The 19391-nt window shown below is 34.0% G+C and overlaps 1 protein-coding gene and 1 non-coding gene across 3 annotated transcripts in view; one reads left to right on the plus strand and one right to left on the minus strand.

Annotated features, from left to right (window-relative positions):
• Positions 1 to 19391, minus strand: part of LOC118188907 (papilin-like) — a 345995-nt gene that overhangs the window by 151536 nt on the left and 175068 nt on the right. The window lies entirely within an intron of this gene.
• On the plus strand, positions 11013 to 11094 carry TRNAS-AGA (transfer RNA serine (anticodon AGA)). The gene has a single exon. It is a non-coding gene; the product is annotated as a tRNA-Ser (tRNA).

A 19391-nucleotide genomic window follows, 5' to 3' on the forward strand; every position in this document is an offset into this window, starting at 1 on the left:
GGCTTCGAAGATAGGGCCCAATCCACCGGACGTAAGATGTCAGAAATGTACCAATCTGCGTTCAAATTACCGTCGATCCGAACTAGAGATGTGCGTGTCGTGCACCCAATGGCTGCTCAAACCATTACACTGGGTTCAGGGTATCTACCAGTAAAATATCAACATCGCAGCAATTGTTACCATAGTTAGGAGTCAAGCCAGAAAGGGAAATGGACGTAAAGTGTCTATTCTATAAAAAAAAACACTTTAGTTGTGGATATGTTTAGTAGTTTATCTTAGGTCTATGGTCACTTGACAAACACTTAGAAATGTGAACGACAATTTCTTCGCCGTTTTACTGTAAAACGGGAAAAATTTAAATCAGTAGATACGATGTCATGACCAGGGTGGCCATGAGAATTGACTCGTTTCCACTTAAGCTATTAAGTTTATTCCGAAGTACCAGCTATACAGCAAACACAGTATACTGTGTTTGCTTTATGTTGATCGCCAAATGTGGCAACTAACTGTACGTACTGTGTTTGCTACAGCCGCGCGTTTTATTCTTGCTTTCTTACCGCCTACACAACGAAATCCGAGTCTTGCTCTTGTTACGGTATTTTCTGACACCAATTGTTACGTTATTTTCTTCCTTTATGTTCGTACGGGGTTCGTAGATTTGGAATGAATAACGACGACAGCACTTGATGGAATATCGGAACATACTTTATTTTCTGGTATTAATCAGGACAGCTCCAAAGTCACATTTTACAGTCGTCGAAGATCTACTATAAACACGCTGGAACAACCAGCGACACAGCCTTCAGATTATCAGGCTGTAACGGTGGAAACAGCTTCACTGCAAAGCACCAGAGTGCAGCTTCCGACTCTGCTCGGTCGTTCTCGGAACTCCACGTGCTTTCGAAACTCTTCGCGCTACAGCTCGCGATGCACTTGACGACACACAGAGCACAGCTCCGACTCTTCAGTTCAGTCTTTACCGGAGCTCAACACACTCTCTCGACGATGCACTAACCGCGATACACAAAGAGACTCTCTCGATGCACTCGACAACCCACTCGGCACTCGCTGGCCGGCTAACAACTCGATTGACTTCGCACGGACTAACTAGATGAGACACACTAACTAACTCGCACTCACCAGCAGGGTTTATATAGCTTTCGGCTTGTGTTCGAGAACATTCTGGGCTAAACCGGTAAGAATTCGTTCCAGAAGGTTCTCCATCCGTTCATGGTATATCACAAATTTTGTCGCCTAATATTGCCAAATGTCCGATTTCTCGCTAAATACGGCAACCTTGCCGTCCCTTGCCATTTTATGGCAAAGCTAAAACTGCTTTGCGGGGAAGCTACCTTACCGCGCCTGAACATTTCGTATCATGTAACTTCTACCAACCCTGTTTTTCTATTCGCAAACAAGCGCTGGTGGACTTTGAAAAAGCTCTTCAGATTGTCTAATTTGGATTCAAATTTTATAGATTTATTTTTTAGAATCCAAATGTATTAGAATATTTTGTTGGAATTTTATTTTATTTCTTCAGTTACAAGCTCCGCTGTTAAAATGTGATCAAATTAAGTAATGGAAATTACTAAGTTAACATAAACAGATCGTTCAAATATAAAGTTATATCTTGATGAAACGTCATGCCTAAAAAAATGGGCTGTTCGGAGAGGAAAGCTCTAGAGATAAGACACGGCTTACTTACACGACAGCATTCTTATACCGCTTCGCAGATTAAAAAGTATTAGATGAAGTAAAAAGACAATTTCTGAAACGTCTGAACGTTTCCATTTCTTGTTAATGCATCATTTTAAGACTTTGCACGAAGATCCCCAGTTGTTGTCACATCGAAATGGTTATTTCGACGCGAAACAAAGGGTCAAGAGGCATTACCACTTGTTTTTCCTCGTCACATAATCTAAAAATTAGCTATAAATTAATCGAAAGAATTAAAAGACACATTTTCTTCTGCTTTAAACTGTTAAGGAATATGCCTTTAGATAAAAACTTACTGCGAGGTAGGAGATGAAATATTAACCACTGTCTTTAGATGGAACTTTTATTGGATCTTTAAAATCGACCGATAAAAAGAAAGAAAAACGAGTACTGTGCACTTCTTACCCCACAACTTTTGCCAAAGAGATAACAGGCTAGGTCCAAGCAGATAGGAGTGTAAGAAACTGGGTGGGGCTTATCAGATGAAATGAATCACGGTTTGTAAAAGCAAATAAAATGTGAAGAATCCCATCGGCTTCTTGCAGGAGCTTTTATATGTGATTTCTGGGCTGGAATCAATTCGAGAAAAATTTCTCTTTTCAGAAGGCGATAATCATTAAAAAAAAAATCTTATGTAGGGCCAACAGCAGGTTCACATCATCTGGCCAGAGGGAAGTCATCAAAAGGACTGACTGTCTCACGATCAGTTCCATTATACGAGCTCGGGGAAATCTCCCTCGACCTCCCTGAAATGTCTCTTCTGGCCTAAATATGTGGTTTCACAATGTAAAATTTAATGCGGATAATGATATAAAAAAAGATCGCTTAACTCCGAGGGCGGGGATGCAGTTTTTTTTTCCCTTTGTAGCTCAGGGGTCGTGTAGAAGCCGACAGGTCAAGCGTCTTCTCACTCACGAAATGCATGTGCAGTGCGCGATGGTAAACCCCCAAATTTCTTTAGTTACGTTATAGGCAATTTCTCACTCTCTGATTAAAATTTATAACAGACTATGAATAACAGAGAGTAAAGAGCCTAAAGTCAGACTATTCGTGAACTGAATCAATTCCTAATTTTGATACTAAGTTTTTTTAAATTAAATTTTAGTATCACGAAGAGATGACCAGGTAAATTTTGATATCAAATACTGAAACAAACAGTTATAAGATAGAATAAAAAAAATCTGATGTGTACACAACATAACTTCCTTGCACGGCCTTGCAAATTACACGCAGATTTTGCTGCATTTCATTTAAAATTGTTTCCCCAAATTTCATTTCATACATTTCTCATTCAATTATTTCAGTTCGCGGCAAGGGAAAAATACATAAAACCTCAAAATATCTTTATTAAAAATTGAAAAATACAGAAAAATATATACCACCAAATACACAAACAATTAAAATTACAGTTTCTACGCGAATACAAGCAATTTGGCCGGCGTGCAAGAAGGCGGATTTTTCAGTGAACAAAACTGAAAGTTTCGTTTTGGTCCCACTCGGGAAAAAGACACTGAAAGTGCAGAAAGACTTAAATTCACTATTCTCCCAAATTTCAAATGTAAACAAATAAGGCTGCTACGGTTAAAAAATACCCTTAGCCGCACTTAAACAACTTTTAAATTGTTGATAATTCTACAACTACTGCATGCAGATTTAGCTACTTTTGGTGCGGCCGATTGGAACCAAAAAGGAAGGTGCACAGCTACATATTATAGTAGTTCTATACAAAATTTAAGCGTTCTAAGGCTACTCGTTTTTGAGTGATGCGAGATACATACATACATATGTACGTACGAACGTAAGTGCAAACGCCACGGGGAAAAATTTCTTCTGAATCCATTTTAAATCAGTTTTATAATGCGTTTGGAGGAAAAGAGTCTTTTATTCTGCCCCTAAGTATTAAAAACATCGTTAAATTGCATTCGATAGCGGTCAAAATCGATATTTTCGTTGAAATATGAAACCAGGAATTTTTCGTGATTACAATACTTTCCTTTATTTCGTACAAAGAAGTAAAAAAGGCTACAAACAATAATACCCCCCCCGAAAAAAAAATTCTGAAAGGTTTTAGATTTTAATGGAAGCCTAAAAGTTTTGTTAAGGTTTTTTACGCTCTCGCGGAAAGCGCAGTCTACCTGCTGTTATACTCATTCCTACTAATTTTTTTATTTGGCCTTTTTAGCTTTTTTATTAAGCACCATTTTTTCCGAACTTAAGCCGTATATAATTCAACAGCAAAATTACAAAAATTTAAAAAGCAGCATATCAGTACATGTTTAGAATCTCCTATGCAGTGTTAAGAGTTCGCATAACATTTTTCTGTCTTTCGTTTTCCAGTCTTTTCTCAGTTCATCATATCAATGTTCAGTGTTCTTACTCTTTACAAATTTTTTTTTTTTTTTTTTTTTTTTTTTTTGTCTTTTTATTATTAACGTTTTGCGTGTTTAATTTATTTATTATTAAATACTACGTTCTTGGTGTTTTACGCCACATAAAATTCGATTCAAAGGCAAAATCAAAAAATATTTTAAAAAGCATGTCTTTAGAATTTCCGATAGACAGTCTCGTGCGCTGAAGATATATATTATTATTTTTTCTCCGTACAGTGTTGCCAATGTTCGCTTTAAAATGATTGTGCTTGTTAATTAAAATTTCGTTAAAATTTTACTAAATACGAACAGGTAATAAAACAAAATCGAAATTAAAAATTTCGGGCTTCCAGGTGACCATGCTCGGGTGGAATACTACGGTATTCAAAATTTAATGTCTCTAGGTAACGCCGTTTTTTCACAATGCGAGGAACATGTGTACATTCATGCAGATTCTTGATTATTTAATTTCTTTAAATATAATACAAGGTGATAATATTTCTCTCTTATTTTGTTATAAATGTTTTTTTATAAATCCAAAAGAAGTCTATTGCTTCCCATCTACTGTGTATGGTTTTCGGACGAAAATACTTATTTCAAATTACGTAAATAATACAACAAGTAACACTGCTCAGAAAATATGCTTCCAGAGAATACGACGAAAAATAACTGAAAACAGCAATTACCAAAACATTAGCAATCTAATTAGCATAAGTATTTAAAATCCGTACAAAGCTTGAAACTGCATACTTCTAGAGAAAATACCTACGCACAGGAAGTTAAAGGAACCAAATTTCAAATTATTAGTTATACAGGAATTATCACACGCTACTGAACCAGAAATTTTTCAAACACTTAATTTTACGGAAGGTATCAAACTAGAATTTGAGGTTGGCACGTCACTATATGAGAAATAGGAATCATAACACGGGTTGGAAATGGTCACCATTTACATTCAACAACACTGAGACCGGCGCACTATATTTTGCAGCATGCTTGCCAATATATCTCTTGAGTGTCTTTGCATACTTTGCTAAGCCCAACAGCGGCCGAGCGGTAAAGTCGCTGAACAGTGGTAGGTCAGTCCGAGGTTCGAATCCCGCGAACGGGCTGGCTGCATGGGTGTTTTCCCCATGTTTAAAGTGTATATGAGCCAGTTTCCCTTAGAAAGTCCTCCACCATGGCATTACTCCCCTTAGGCAGATAGCCCTCGAGGCTTTGCCGTAATTAAATAACCTAACATTGCATACTTTGCCGAGCTTGTCGTTCTTGAGTGTCTTTGCTGATGCTTTCTTTCAAGGCATCTAAGATCCGTGCTTTGTTTACATGAACTCTACCATACAGAAATTCCCATAAAAACAACCAGAGGGCGTCAGATTGAATGAGCCCCAAAGGCCAGAATCCCTTTGAAATAAGGGAATCAACAAGGACTGAGGACGAAGTATGGTGCAGAATACTCGCATTTTCCGGAAGAAGTGTACGAAACCATTGATAATAAATAATCCATTTTCTTCCCTTGGTCACGCCTTTAAAATTCGTGGACTGCAGTGATACAGTATGTATGAAGTTTCGCTTTTTTTCGCAGCATGATGAAAAGGGCTTCTGGATAATCGTAAATTATTACGAGAGCATTGAATTCTTGAAAGAGCCAATAGTCAGCTCTTCACACTGAGGATAGTTCTTCGAATATTCGCAGAGGACTTCCAGCTTGTTTATCCAATAAAATCTATTTATTTCAAGTTTCGTTCACAAAACCCAAATGCAGGTCTAACTCGGTGAATGTTTGCCTCCATATTTGTCCAGAAATTACTGCAAATTGCAACTGCAGTGATACAGTATGCATGAAGTTTCGCTTTTTTTCGCAACATGATGGAAGAGGCTTCTGGATAATCTTTGGATGACAGTGAATTCTTGGAAGAGCCAATAGTCAGTTCTTCACACTGAGGATAGCTCTTCGAATATTTGCGGAAGACTTTCTGTATGTTTCTCCAATAAAATTTTGTATGTAAATTTATTTATTTCAGATTTCGTCTACAAAATCCAAATGCAAGTCTAATTCGGTGAATATTTGCCTCCGTATTTGTCCAGAAATTGTTGTTGCCATCAATTTTGTTTTTCAGTAAGTGTGGGCAATAAACATTCGCTGCTATAAAAATCGCTGCTCGAAAATATACACCTATACATTTTCGAGCTATCCTGCGTGTACGCATACGTAAATAACACTCACAAGCATTAACGTGTTACGTAGACAGCCTCAGTCAAATGACAGAAACGAAATGAAAATCAGCAGACATCGATTAAGCAGGAAGCAGATCGGCTAGACGTGTTGCCGCAGACAGCTTTCATTTCTCACAAGTCATATTCAAATTTCATTGCAATGCCTTCATAAGTGCTGAAATTATAAACGAAACCCCAGATTCGGTAGCGAGGGGGACAGTTAGGACAGTTGTTAAATCCTCCATCATTGCTTAAATTCAGAACACTAACTTTTACATCTAGGATAACTATTTTGCTTCGCCTACGAAAAGATTAGGGCAGTGAATTTTATTTCCAGCGATAAAAGGCGAAATTCTCAACATACACGAAAAGTAAATCGTGAAACTTTGCACAGCAGAGTTTACAGTTACTGTTTAGTACCCAGGATTTAAACCAACATTTTTAAAACTGGGTACAAACTATGAAATAACAATCACGAAAAATACGTGTGATGCATTAGCCAACTGACTGTATGCCAAAGCCAGGAAGGTTTGGTTTAATTATAGAAAAACACACTAGGGTTATCTGCCTAAGGGAAGAGATGCCTTCGTGGAAGACTTCCTAGGAGAAAGTGGTTCATATACATGTTACACGTGGGAAAAGCCACGAAAACGGCCGTGCAGCCAACCTGTTCTCCTGGAATAGAACCAAGGTCGGAACTACCAGCATCCAGCGATTTTTATCGCTTTGCGGTTGATAGGCCTAATCGCTAGGAACAAATTTTAATAACTCAGAACTCTGGTTTGGACTTCTGAGCTGTATTTTCATTAGGTATTCTTACGCATACCTAATGAAAGTAATATTAAAATTACTTAAATGTAGAAACAAGTTAAGAGCTACAATGGCAATTTTAAAATGATATAAAAAAATATTTAAAGTTCGCGGCAAAAAAAAAAAAAATTATATTCGCTCTCTTTCAGAATATCCCCTAAAATTTGCAAAAAATATTAACAGAGATATTTAACTAATATTTAACAATTGTTCTGTTACAAGATTGAAAGACTCATTGCAAAAATGTTTTTCGGTAGAATGCTCCAAATACAAAATGCAAAACTCTAATAATTGCGTCACCATCGCATATTTTTGTGGTTGGGCCCCTAACGGAAGAGGGGTGCCAAAGGGCACATTCCCCAGTCTTTTGCGATCCCAGCTAACACTCCCCTCTGGCGACGATGACCTCCAAGGCCAAGCGGTCTCACTGCCGCACCACAAAAGAAACTTCTGTTAAATCTCTCGATCCATTTTCAGAATCCCAGCCCCCCCTCACAACACTTAATGATCTCATGCGTAAGAGTTGAGCGAATGTAAACATATACCCCATGTTCCGCGAAAAGCTTTGATGACATACTGCACGTTTAATTTTCGGGTGTTTGCCAGAATATGTTTGAGATGGGAGAAAGAGCTCAATGTGTTTAAAGGGGTATTACCAGCACGGTGGGGTAATGGGTTGCTACGTCATTATACCAGGTTCAGGATGTGGCCGTACCATCCAACAATGATGCACCTATTGTCGTTAAATTATTCTTAAAAGGAGAAAATACATAGGCCTAAAGGTAATTTTTCATACAGTTGGCGCCATATAAATTGAGCAATTTAATATCAATAATCACTTTCTTTGTCTAAAATTTTATAAAATTATGAAAATTACCTAATTAGCTAACCTAATTAAACCTAATTAGCTACCTGATTGCGCCTGTTTAATTTCCTCTTGCTTTGATGAATTGCTGTCTTCACATTAAACAGAAATTTAACTAAACTTCGATAACGTGGACAAGAGGCAAACTTGATTGAAAGGTTTATGAAAATTAATCTTCTAATACAACTAAAATTTAGCAATTATTAGCCATCGTTAATTGCTCCTATCGCGAACATTCTCCTACATCTGTAACTGTAACGGACTCACAGTCACAGATGTAGGAGAGTTTTGATCTGTGAATTTTTTTTTTTTTTTTTTCCCCCCCCTCTCAATGGCAGATTGCGAACAATTACATGCGTAACCCAATCCATTAATCTATACAAGACCGGATGTGGTGGTCTCTTTATTAAGGAGGTACTTAATAGGTGGGCCATAATCGCTTCCTATGAAGGGACGGACAGTTACAACCATGCCTTCTCCGGGATTCGAACCCAGGCCCTCCAGCATGCCAGTCAGCTTCCCCGACCACTATACCGGCTGGGCGGCTGATCTGCGAATTTTGCGTGCGCAGCCTTGCTTGTCAAGCGCTCTAACATGTGCTTGTAACTTCAATGCTTTATTAAATATTTTCAAAATATTAGTTAAAATTCAAAAACTTGTCAGTTCTGATGAATCTGAGATTTTAGCAAAGGAGATATTCGCCATGTGCGAACTGTTTAAAGAAAAAGTTAATGAAATCTCAAGGTGAGTATTCACCGTGCATTAAGTAATGAGCATTAATCACGCTCATTATATAATGAGCATTTTGGAATAGCATCGTTTCTAAGACCTCAAGTATTTAAGTATCAAGTTTAAGACCTCAAGTATATGTATGTAAAAGAATTAATATAAAAATAATGGGCTTTGATTCTGATGCGTAACTCGGGTGCATTTTTAGATGCTTCAAATGTACTACTTTACAGTACAGTTCTGCTCCCATAATTTACATGAATAATAATAGTTTTGTGTAAAAATAAATAAGTCGTCAATTAAATTTGAAAATATTATTTTATCGTAAATTTAACGGCACCTGGAAGCGCACAGGATCGCAAGTGCACGGCGCGAGCAAGTTGTAGTACATTTTATTTTGCCATGGCAGAAAATCCATTCACTGAAAATAATAAAAATATCTTCGAGATGCTTTTTTTTAAAAATCAATCAGAATGATTGAATCAGAATGAAAATGAATCAGAAAGCGTATCGCGTTCTGTATCTTAAATTATGAGCGTCCAGACGGGAAAGTGGTTAGCAACTATGACTACCTTACCAAAGGTCCCGGGGTTCGAATCCCGGAGAAGGCATGGACGTAAATTGTCTGTCCTTTCGTAGGAGGTAACAATTTTCACCTATAGTAGGTAGTGACAATAAAAAATAAATACACCTTAAATTAAGATAACGCCGAACAAATATTAATTTAGAAGTCAAACAATAAAAATCAGCGTTATATTTTCAAATGACTAGTTTCGATGGTTTTACCGAACCATCATCCTCAGCTGCCAAAGCGCAAATGAACGAGATAAGATATAATGATTAGATAAAATAAGAAAGCCTGGACAGGAGATAAGCCACTGACGCCATCTGTTGACGAATGCAGAACTAAAACATAATTTCTTTAAAGGCTGAAGGCAAAGATGGATTAGAATTAGGGTCGTTAACTAGAATAGGAAGATTTTTTTGAATGTGAAATGCCTCTAGAAAATCCAGTTCACGAATGGAAAATGTTTTTTGAATAATTTTGGCAACAGAAAAATTGAAAGTGTGATTTTCGGAATAGCAATGTTGGCAACAGAAGACTTCTGTGTTTCCTTTTTGCTAACATATGCCTCATGTTCCTTCACGCGAAATTTAAGGCTCTCTTAGTTTGGCCAATGTAAATTAAGCCACACTGGCAAGGAATCCTATAAATACCCTAGGAATTCATATCCGGAGTGGGGTCATTGAGTACGGAACTCGGAATTTTATTGATGGGAGAATAAACGACCCGAAAGTTAAATTTCCGCAAAATAAGTGCAACTTTATAGCTAATTGATGGAAAGAAGGAAATGACGACAGAATTTTTTATAATCTCCTAAAACAAGAGTGTGCCTTTTGGTGTGTTGAGATGAGAATTTTTTAACTACTTGATTAATAATGTTGGGTGAAAAGCCCCTGTCAATAGCTATTGCTTTTAAATAATTTAGTTTTTCATCAAGGGAGTGTTTGGAGGAGCAAACTAGAAACCTTAAATGATGAAATTGTATAAAATCATACAATACACTTCTTGCGCTCTCTATCTCATATTTTACTGTTTAAAAATAACACAGATGATGAAAACTTCAGTTGCAGATGATTTGCCTTGCAATACCATTTTTGCTCCTAGTTATTATGAAAAAAAAATAATTCACGAAATGAATACCTAAATCAAACCCGAAAATACTCATGAGTTTATCAAACTGGTAAGCAGAATGTAGAAAGACCTTTAATTTATAGATATTTTCTGAAAAACTGAATATTCAATCTGAGAAGCTATAGTAATAAATTAAATCTTATGAAAACGGTCCATAAATGAAATTACAATGACTGATTTCATAACATCTGATTAAAAAAAACATAAGCGTTTTTATTATTCACTTCGAAATCAATCAAACTTTTATCGTGAACGCCCGATTTCTTAAAGAAATACGCGCGTGCGGTATTTCTTTAAGAAAAGTGGAGGAGGGAAAAGGGGGAAGTTAAGATAAATCCATGAAATTACGGTAAACCGATTGCTGGAAGATTTTCTTGAAAATTACTTGCATTAGCGTTAAGTGAAAATATGTAAAATTCTTGATAATGAATAAAAAAAACACTCGAGATTTAATCTCACTCGTGCTTTTATTCATTTAAAAGGAGGGTAACTTAATAAAAAAAAATTAGAGTAAAGTAAGAAAATTTTCTCTACCAGCTATTCCATGCACGTGCGGTGTTTTAAAACTCGTGCACTCGGTTGTGATAATAGATAAGCTCCCATTTACAGAGCAGTCGTGGCCGAGTGGTTAAGGCGATGGACTAGAAATCCATTGGGATCTTCCCGCGTAGGTTCGAATCCTACCGACTGCGGAGTGAGTTTTTTGCTTCAATTTCGTTTTCAACAATGCTAAAAAATATTATACGTATTGCTTATTCAATAATTCAATTACCCCGTGAATAAAAGAAGCTATAAAAAAGAAGCAAAATTCTTAAATTTAAGCAAGATATTTTTCGTAAGTGTAGCGTTTTTTTACAAGCTATTTAAAAATTATAAGTAGCAGATAAAATTGTAATTTGAAAATAAACTTAGTACATCAAAATCGTAAAAAACAACCTTATATTTAGCGTAGGTATAATGAAACACTCAATCGATTTCGAGGGCAGCTAAAGGTTGCGATTGACCGGGGATTTTCTCCCGTGATTATTGATAAAGCCGTCAAAAAATTTTCAGATTCCCATCAAAGAAGACATTCCACTGTTAGAAATAATATCAATGACCTTGTCGTGCTTCCATTTTATCCTTCTGTTAGCTATAAAATTGCACGGATTCTCCAGAAATTCAATTTTCAAGTCGGTTTTTTCCCTATTAATAAAATTCACCCTTCGATTCTAAAAGATTGCGTTTCTGTCTTGAATTCTTGGGGAATTTATAGTATATCATGTCAGTGTGGTTTAAGATATATTGGCCAAACAAAAAGAGCGTTGAAGTTTCGTATCAAGGAACATGAATCTTATGTCAAAAAAGGGGAAATTAACAAGTCTTCAATAGCGTATCATAGCTGGACTTTTAACCATAATTTTGATTTTGGGTCTGCAAAGATCATCCAAAAGGCTTCTTCCATAGGCGAATTGGATTTTCTTGAGGCTTTTCACATTCACAAAGATTTAAAGTTTAGTTAATGATTTGAAGTCCAATCCAGTCTTTCCTAATGCCTTTAAAATTCTACTATCTTAATTCAATTATTTTTGCCGATAGATGGCGTTACCTCCTCGCACTTGGTACTACCAGTGGGTATAAAAATCCGTTCAGTCGTTGCTTTCCATTATTTGAAGTTCAGATTTTGAGCGTAATGTGCATTTGCCCCTCGCTCCCTATTTTAACTTCGCTAATATTTCTTTATGCTTGATCAGACAGCCTGGCTCAGTAAAAGTAGGCGGCCAGTGCAACTCTGATTAAAAATCTAGTTATAACCACGTGCAGTGCTGATAAGCACCACGTGTTTCTGTGATTCCTATTTTCTTCTTTCTATGTATTTCTTTCTCCTGATGAGGAGGGACCTTTAGCTGCCCTCGAAATCGATTGAGTGTTTCATTATACCTACGCTAAATATAAGGTTGTTTTTTACGATTTTGATTGTCACATTAGCGTGTTTCTCTTCTAGTCTAAACTTAGTACATTTAACAAACTGAATTTAATTACGGACACTAAAAGAATTATATTTACTCTGGGAAAAGAGGAAAAGTTAAGTCTTGTAAAAATGGCGAATTTCGAACTAGGGTTGGGTTGTTAGATTTTTTTAAATCGTTTTCTTTCAAAACTTTTTCTTACTGCTGCTATTCATCGTTACGTTACATAAGTAATTTTCGATTGTCGAATTTTTCACATTTATACAAACAGGTAAGCATATGTTTATTACATTACAAAGAAAATTTCTAATCACAATTTTTTTATAAAGTTAAAAGCCCTCTTTTTTAGAAAGTTTTTTTTTTTTTTTTTTTTTTAATGTTTTTAACCACCATTAGCAGAAAACATATTCTCTCGCAGACATTACTATTTGTAGCTTGTTTAGTTAAATATGGTGTTTATAGACGTAAAATTAAACTGGTACTTTGAATAGTAGTTTTGGCTCAATCTTACTGACTTGCTCTTTTCACATCGATTCTTACTTAGGAAAAACGAAGAAACACTTTGCTTGTATGAATTATTGTTAATTGATCTGAAATTGATTTGTTCCTTTTGATAAGTCAACTAATTTCCGTCGATTACGATAATTGCTTAAATATGAATAAAATATCTATAATTAAATATCAATAACTGCTTTGTATTTATATCGTTATATTATCGTTTCACCTTTTAAAAAAATTTAATATTTTAATTATACTGCTGGTTTATGTTACTACAATATTTCACCTATTTTTTAATTTTTTTAATATTGTAATTATACTGCTGGTTTATTTTACTACAATACCTTTCTAATAAACCTAAACTGCTTTATTTTCCTAGGATATACATAAAACACTTCTAATATACAAATAATATATATTTATATATTTTTTGGTGTTACCGATTGCAGCGAAAAATGGGAGGTACACAACTATATGTTATAGCAGTCCCACATACAAAATTTCAACGTTCTGAAACTAATCTTTTTGACTTATGCGAGATACATATATACGTACAGAAATCATGAAAAAAAATCTCTTCTGAATCGATTTTAAATCCATTTTTCAATCCGTTTAAGGAAAAAGAGTCTTTATTCTGTCCGTACATACAGATGTCACGGGAAAAAACATCTTTTAGAATGGTCAAAATGGATATTTTCGTTAAAAAAATAGGATAGCCGAAATTTTTCGAGATTACATTACTTGCTTTACTTCATACACGAAAGAAAAAATATCATGGCCATACCAACGCTTAAAATAAAAAAATAAAATGCTTATTTTAAGCGAACCATGTCCATGAAGAATACCATCCCTGAAATAGACCGGGAAATTACTTCGATAAAATGGTAATTCAAACTAAACAGTAAATTTTAAACAAAATTACACTCTTTATTAAATAACTTAATCGAGTTTCGTTTTAATTAACTTCAATATTTAATTTTAATTAATAATTTAATTAATTAATAGCACGATACATTACCGCAGACAAAAAAAAAATCAAATACCGGCATAGAACATAATCTGACGTCCTAGGACTGATCATAAGTTTTGGAAATGAAACAATACCTGTAATTTTATATCGGATTTAAAAAAAAAAAAAAAAAAAAAAAGGAAAGAAAGGGAAATGCGGTAGATCAAAAGCAAGAAAATTTTAGCAAACTTACAAAATAAGTTCGAGATAAAAAAATTCAGCAATTATTCAATACCTGCTCAGAGATAGCTTCCGGCCCAGGTGAAAGGTCTGGCGGAAAAACTAAATAAAAACTAAATGACAAGGCTCCAACCTCCAAAATATGATTGACGACAGCAATCTCAGACGATCTTCCAACAAATAGTAACAGCAAGTTTACTTCGACTGGTTTAGGCATCTAATTATCTACTATGGCGGAAATTAGCGACTTAAAAGGGTATTATTAATTGACTTACTAGCATAAAGCCTACTTCTTAACTGTTGGTTCATTCCATAAAATATAAAAATCGTTTGGATATGGGTAAGATATCCGTAGAATGAAAATTTACGTACGATTGTTTGTTTTTGCCAACTTAACGTTACATTAAGGTATTTTTTTATTTAATATCAACACTCCTGCAATCAATTCAGCTAAGACTTAAAATTCCAGATGTTGGAATCAATGAGGGAAAAACTGAGAGAAATCAAAGAGGTGATATTATATACAGGTAGAGTAGCAAGCCAGTTTGAAATTTAGGATTAGGCAAAATTAAGCTGTAGACTGATATTGGTTTTATTGGAAAGCATCAAAAGTTTATATTATATAACGTTAAGATTTCTTAAATGAATAAAAAGATTCTGAGGCATTTTGCTAGAAATACGTCATTTAAACAGGCCAGAAAGTAAAATAATGAAAAATGCAGATACTCAAATGCATATACTGAATGAAAAAAAAAAATAATAATTATTAAAATTATGAAATAAGTTCAGTGCTAAATTTTAAATCTTTTTAACTATATTTTATTCAGTAGGTGGAACTACAAATTTCGTTCTTTTGATTTCTGTTTATTTTGACTAGTTTAGTGACATACTTCTTATTTCTTTTCTACAATATGAAAATAGTTTCTTTATGCAAGTCTTTTTTTAAATAGGATGAGATCTGTTATAGTTATGTGGTTGGAGAAAACTGATTTAAAACAAAATATACATCTCAACACAGCATAATTTGATAACGCGAACTACTGATTAAAAAAAGAAGGGGGAGGGAAAAAAAGACACTTCGAAGTGCATCTAAAAACAGCGGATGTCATTTATATTTGTATACAGAGAGTCCAGTGAAACTTCTAGAGCATATAAGGAAAGTAGTATAGTCAAAAATAAAATAAAATTAAGTCTCTAAAAAAAGTGAATAGGTTTTATTGGCCTAAAGAAACTATATCTCGCGATATTCTCAAAATTATTTGCAATAAATTCCATTCATTGAACACTAATTTAAAAAGTGCCAATAAGATTTCAAGCTGAGGACAATTCAGGCTGAGTTGTCTTCAGCTGTTAATTAGCATTATTGGCAAATTCTACGGTACTTAAAAAAATAGAATTTATCGCATCAAGTTTTCCTAGCTACTGCTTGTTGACCAACTGGATAAATAGTTAATTCTCTACACATTTAAATAAAGGTATGGTTAATTTACTTCGCATATTACTACATTGCATTAGAATTCAAATAAGATTCAACTATTCAGAACATATAAGAACTCTTACTGACACCTGACATACTCAGTAAACAAAGAATTATCATAGAGCTTCTTATTAAAATTTCCACGATAGTTGGTGGTAGGAATGAGTCTAAAATTATTAATTTCAGGAAAAATAAGGTAGAATTTATACTTACGGATTGAGTTATTTAATTAAAAAATTTTAGGTTTACCTATATAAAAATATGTATGCTTTTAAGGTGTGGTGTGGTGTATTTAATTATGGCAAAGCACACTAGGGCTATCTGCCTAAGGGAAGGGATGCCTTCGTGGAGGACTTTCTAAGGGAAACTGGCTCGTATACACGTTACACATGCGGAAAACCACGAAAACACCCATGCAGCCAGTCCGTTCGCGAGATTCGAACCTCGGACCGAACTACCAGTGTTCAGCGACTTTACCGCTCGGCCGCTGGTGGGCCCTGTATGCCTTTAAGGAGAATTGTTCATTAGACTACGAAAAAATCATATCACCATGGACAGCTTTCAAAGGAAAATTGACTCGTCTATGTTACACACGGGAAAGGGGAGGGCGGAATCCGAAAATGCCCAAGCAGGCATTCTGTTTGCCAGGATTCGAACCCCGGTCGAATTATTAGTATTCAGTGATCTCTAACAAAAATGTTATATAAGTAGCACTACCATTTCGACACGATGAAAGCATGTGCTGTGCGCATTTTGCAGATTTAAAATGATTTATGTTTTTATAACGTTGCCACTTCATATATTTCTACTTTTTACGTTCTCCTTCATAATGTGCTACTTCTGTTTGCAGTTGCCATCATTCATGCTAAGCGAATGCGCGAAGTGGATGATATCAGTGTTTGAGAAATGGCTATTCATCGGGGAGAAATAATGGCTTTCCTAACCTCTAACAAGGTGTAAATTCTTAAAGTCAGATTAAAACAAGGAGATTAGAATAGAAGGAGGGAAAGTTCAACTCAAATGGTGAAGCTTGGCGGCCATGTTACTGTTATCGCTGTGACTTGTGCAAGAAAGTCTGTAATTGCAACATTTTTTTCTTTTCTTTTTGAAGCATGTCAGCTTGTGTAGCATATGGATGCACAAACAGATTTTCGAAAATGATTCCTGGGATTACTTTTCACGAGTAAGTATTCATTTTCTTTATGTAATTTGATAACTATGTTAAAAATGTCACAATGTCATGTTGTTTTCTTTCCAGATGTGAAAAAAAGGACTTAATAATAATCAAAGTATGTTTAACACATTTTAATATTCTGTTTATAGCTGGCATCTTCGTTCCTTAACATACAATGATGTATGCTAGGATTTAAACTGTATATTTTGAACATTTTAGGTAATTCGTTTTATAATTTTCATGAAAAGGAAGACATCAATTGCTACTATTTTTATGAATGGTAAAGGTCTTAAATAAAGCAATGCTTTTCTTCATGTATTAATTATTATTCATCTTAAAGTTTTGTGCATTTGATCAAGATAAACTGTTCTGTTGTTAAATTTTCTTTCCATAAACTTAAAAATTTCTGGGCAGTATAGCGATAAAAGTAAGTAAAATATTTACACAATTGTACATGCGAAAAGATGTATCCAAAAATTTATATATATTTAAACAAATTTAAATTTTAACAAACACGTATAAAAGTAAAAAAGCAAATTTAAAGCCTAAAAAAAAGAAAAAAAGGCAAAATAATTTTTAAAAAAATTTTTAAAAAATGTGCAAACATATAAAAGATTTAATTCTCGAACTAATCTACAATATTATTTAAATTCAGAAGCATAAGCAAATCAAGTGCAAAACCAATCCATGAAAATAAATTCACTAATTTAGCAAATTAAAATTAAACTAAACAATTTTTTTTAAAAATGCATAAGTGAATGAATGACTGTTGAGTAGGCAGGAGACAGACTTATCAAGGGGAAGTTTTCTCCAAACCTAACTCTTTTTTGCACTTGATTCGCTTATGCTTCTGAATTTAAATGATATTGTAGATTAGTTCGAGAATTAAATCTTTTATATGTTTGCACATTTTTTAAAAATTTTTTAAAAATTATTTTGCCTTTTTTTTAGCTTTAAATTTGCTTTTTTACTTTTATACGTGTTTGTTAAAATTTAAATTTAAATTTGTTTAAATTTAAATTTCATTCCTTGCAGCAAGGGCGCAAAGAATATTTAATTAAATTTATATTTAAATTTATTTTTTAATTAAATTCAATTTATTCTTATGAAACAAAAATTTATATAGGTATATTTCTGTAATTCAGCTTAATTCAAGACAATTTCTTTGGGATTCATAAATATGAAATATGATGATATTTTTTTCATCATTTTCCCATTATGCGTAGAAATTTTCTGACCAGGAAAGCATTAGAAATAAGTCAGAATAGAATTTAAATAAGTTTTTAATTTTTTTAAATTGGAGATGCACTGAGTTAAGCAACCATCTAAATCCAACATCCCTTAATGAGCTGTCGCTTTTGACATGTATAATGCAAATCTATTTCCTGTTTATTTTTATCTCTATTTGTTTAGCAGTTTAGATTTTCTAATTCCATGAAGTTATTTCATTTACTGTAGCTTAATCAAAATTAACACTTTTCTCAGGTTTCCACAAAAACAATCTTCCCTTCCCTAAACTACTTCTAAAAATTGATAAATGGATAAAAGTTACAATGTGTTTTTTAATTGAAATTAAGAAGTATTTGAATTTTTAAAGTATGCCAAAAATGCTTTAAAAAATGAAATACTATTTGCATCAAGTACCAGTCTCCTGAAATTAGCTTTTACAACAACTGCTGTAGCCAATAAAAATAATATTAGAATTTCTGTTTTAGTGTATTACAACTTAAAGCTGGAGTATTTAAGCATACTAAAATAACTTTCTTTCCTATCTCTTAAATTTTGTATATGAAATGATTCTTTAATAGATTATGATAATATTGTGAATATATCAGAAATATCACTTCTTAAAAGAAAAATTGGAAAGTACACTCAACAGGTTGCTAATAAAACCTAAACAAATTCTTGAAATATGCAGAAAACATCATTTTTAAAGGCTTTAATGTTATGCACATGCATTTAGATTTCGAACTATTTCTTAATGATTTTTTGTACGTAGTAAATTACGGATATCAACTTTATAACTTTAAAACAAAAAATTAACAATAGCGAAGCATTTAATTATAAATTTAACATATTTTTACTGGAAAATACATGCACGGAACAGCTTAGAAACACGTACGTTTCACTGTCGTAATGCAATGTTTTGAAGTTACAAACATGGACGCCGCTTGTTCGGTGGAGTTTCATTCCCCGATAGTGGAGGAAACTGCGAACCCTTTCTTTTCTAACCTCCTTGGATTGAAACGAATTATCAGTACACTGTTTTGCCAACTCGGCAACGGCGCGCAGTCTCCAAGCAGGTTCTTAAAGGAAAACTGACTCGTATTTACGTCACACATTAGCAGAAACACGAGAACTTTACGCAGGTAACACATAGATAAAGACGCGCCAACACATACGACTCACAATTATAACTTAACGAGAATAATTATTAAATCTTACCAATATTTTATCCGCAAATGGTAATTAATATTTCTAAAAAATACAAAGAACCTTTTGAATAATAATTTTAGTTAGAACAAAGAGGCTAATTTTAGTTAGAACAATGAAAAGCTAATATTGGAGAACTTCCGTCACAAACAAATTTTTATTACTCACATTTGCGTACAATGGAAAATACTCATTTTTTCATAGTATTATTAATGATACAAACCCTTCTTTTTATGATAAATTTCCTAGAACATTTCTTTGAGCAAATT

Source organism: Stegodyphus dumicola, chromosome 4 (assembly GCF_044657685.1).
Source record: "Stegodyphus dumicola isolate Sdum_Otavi_A_Nest chromosome 4, ASM4465768v1".
Classification (NCBI taxonomy): Eukaryota; Metazoa; Arthropoda; class Arachnida; order Araneae; family Eresidae; genus Stegodyphus; species Stegodyphus dumicola.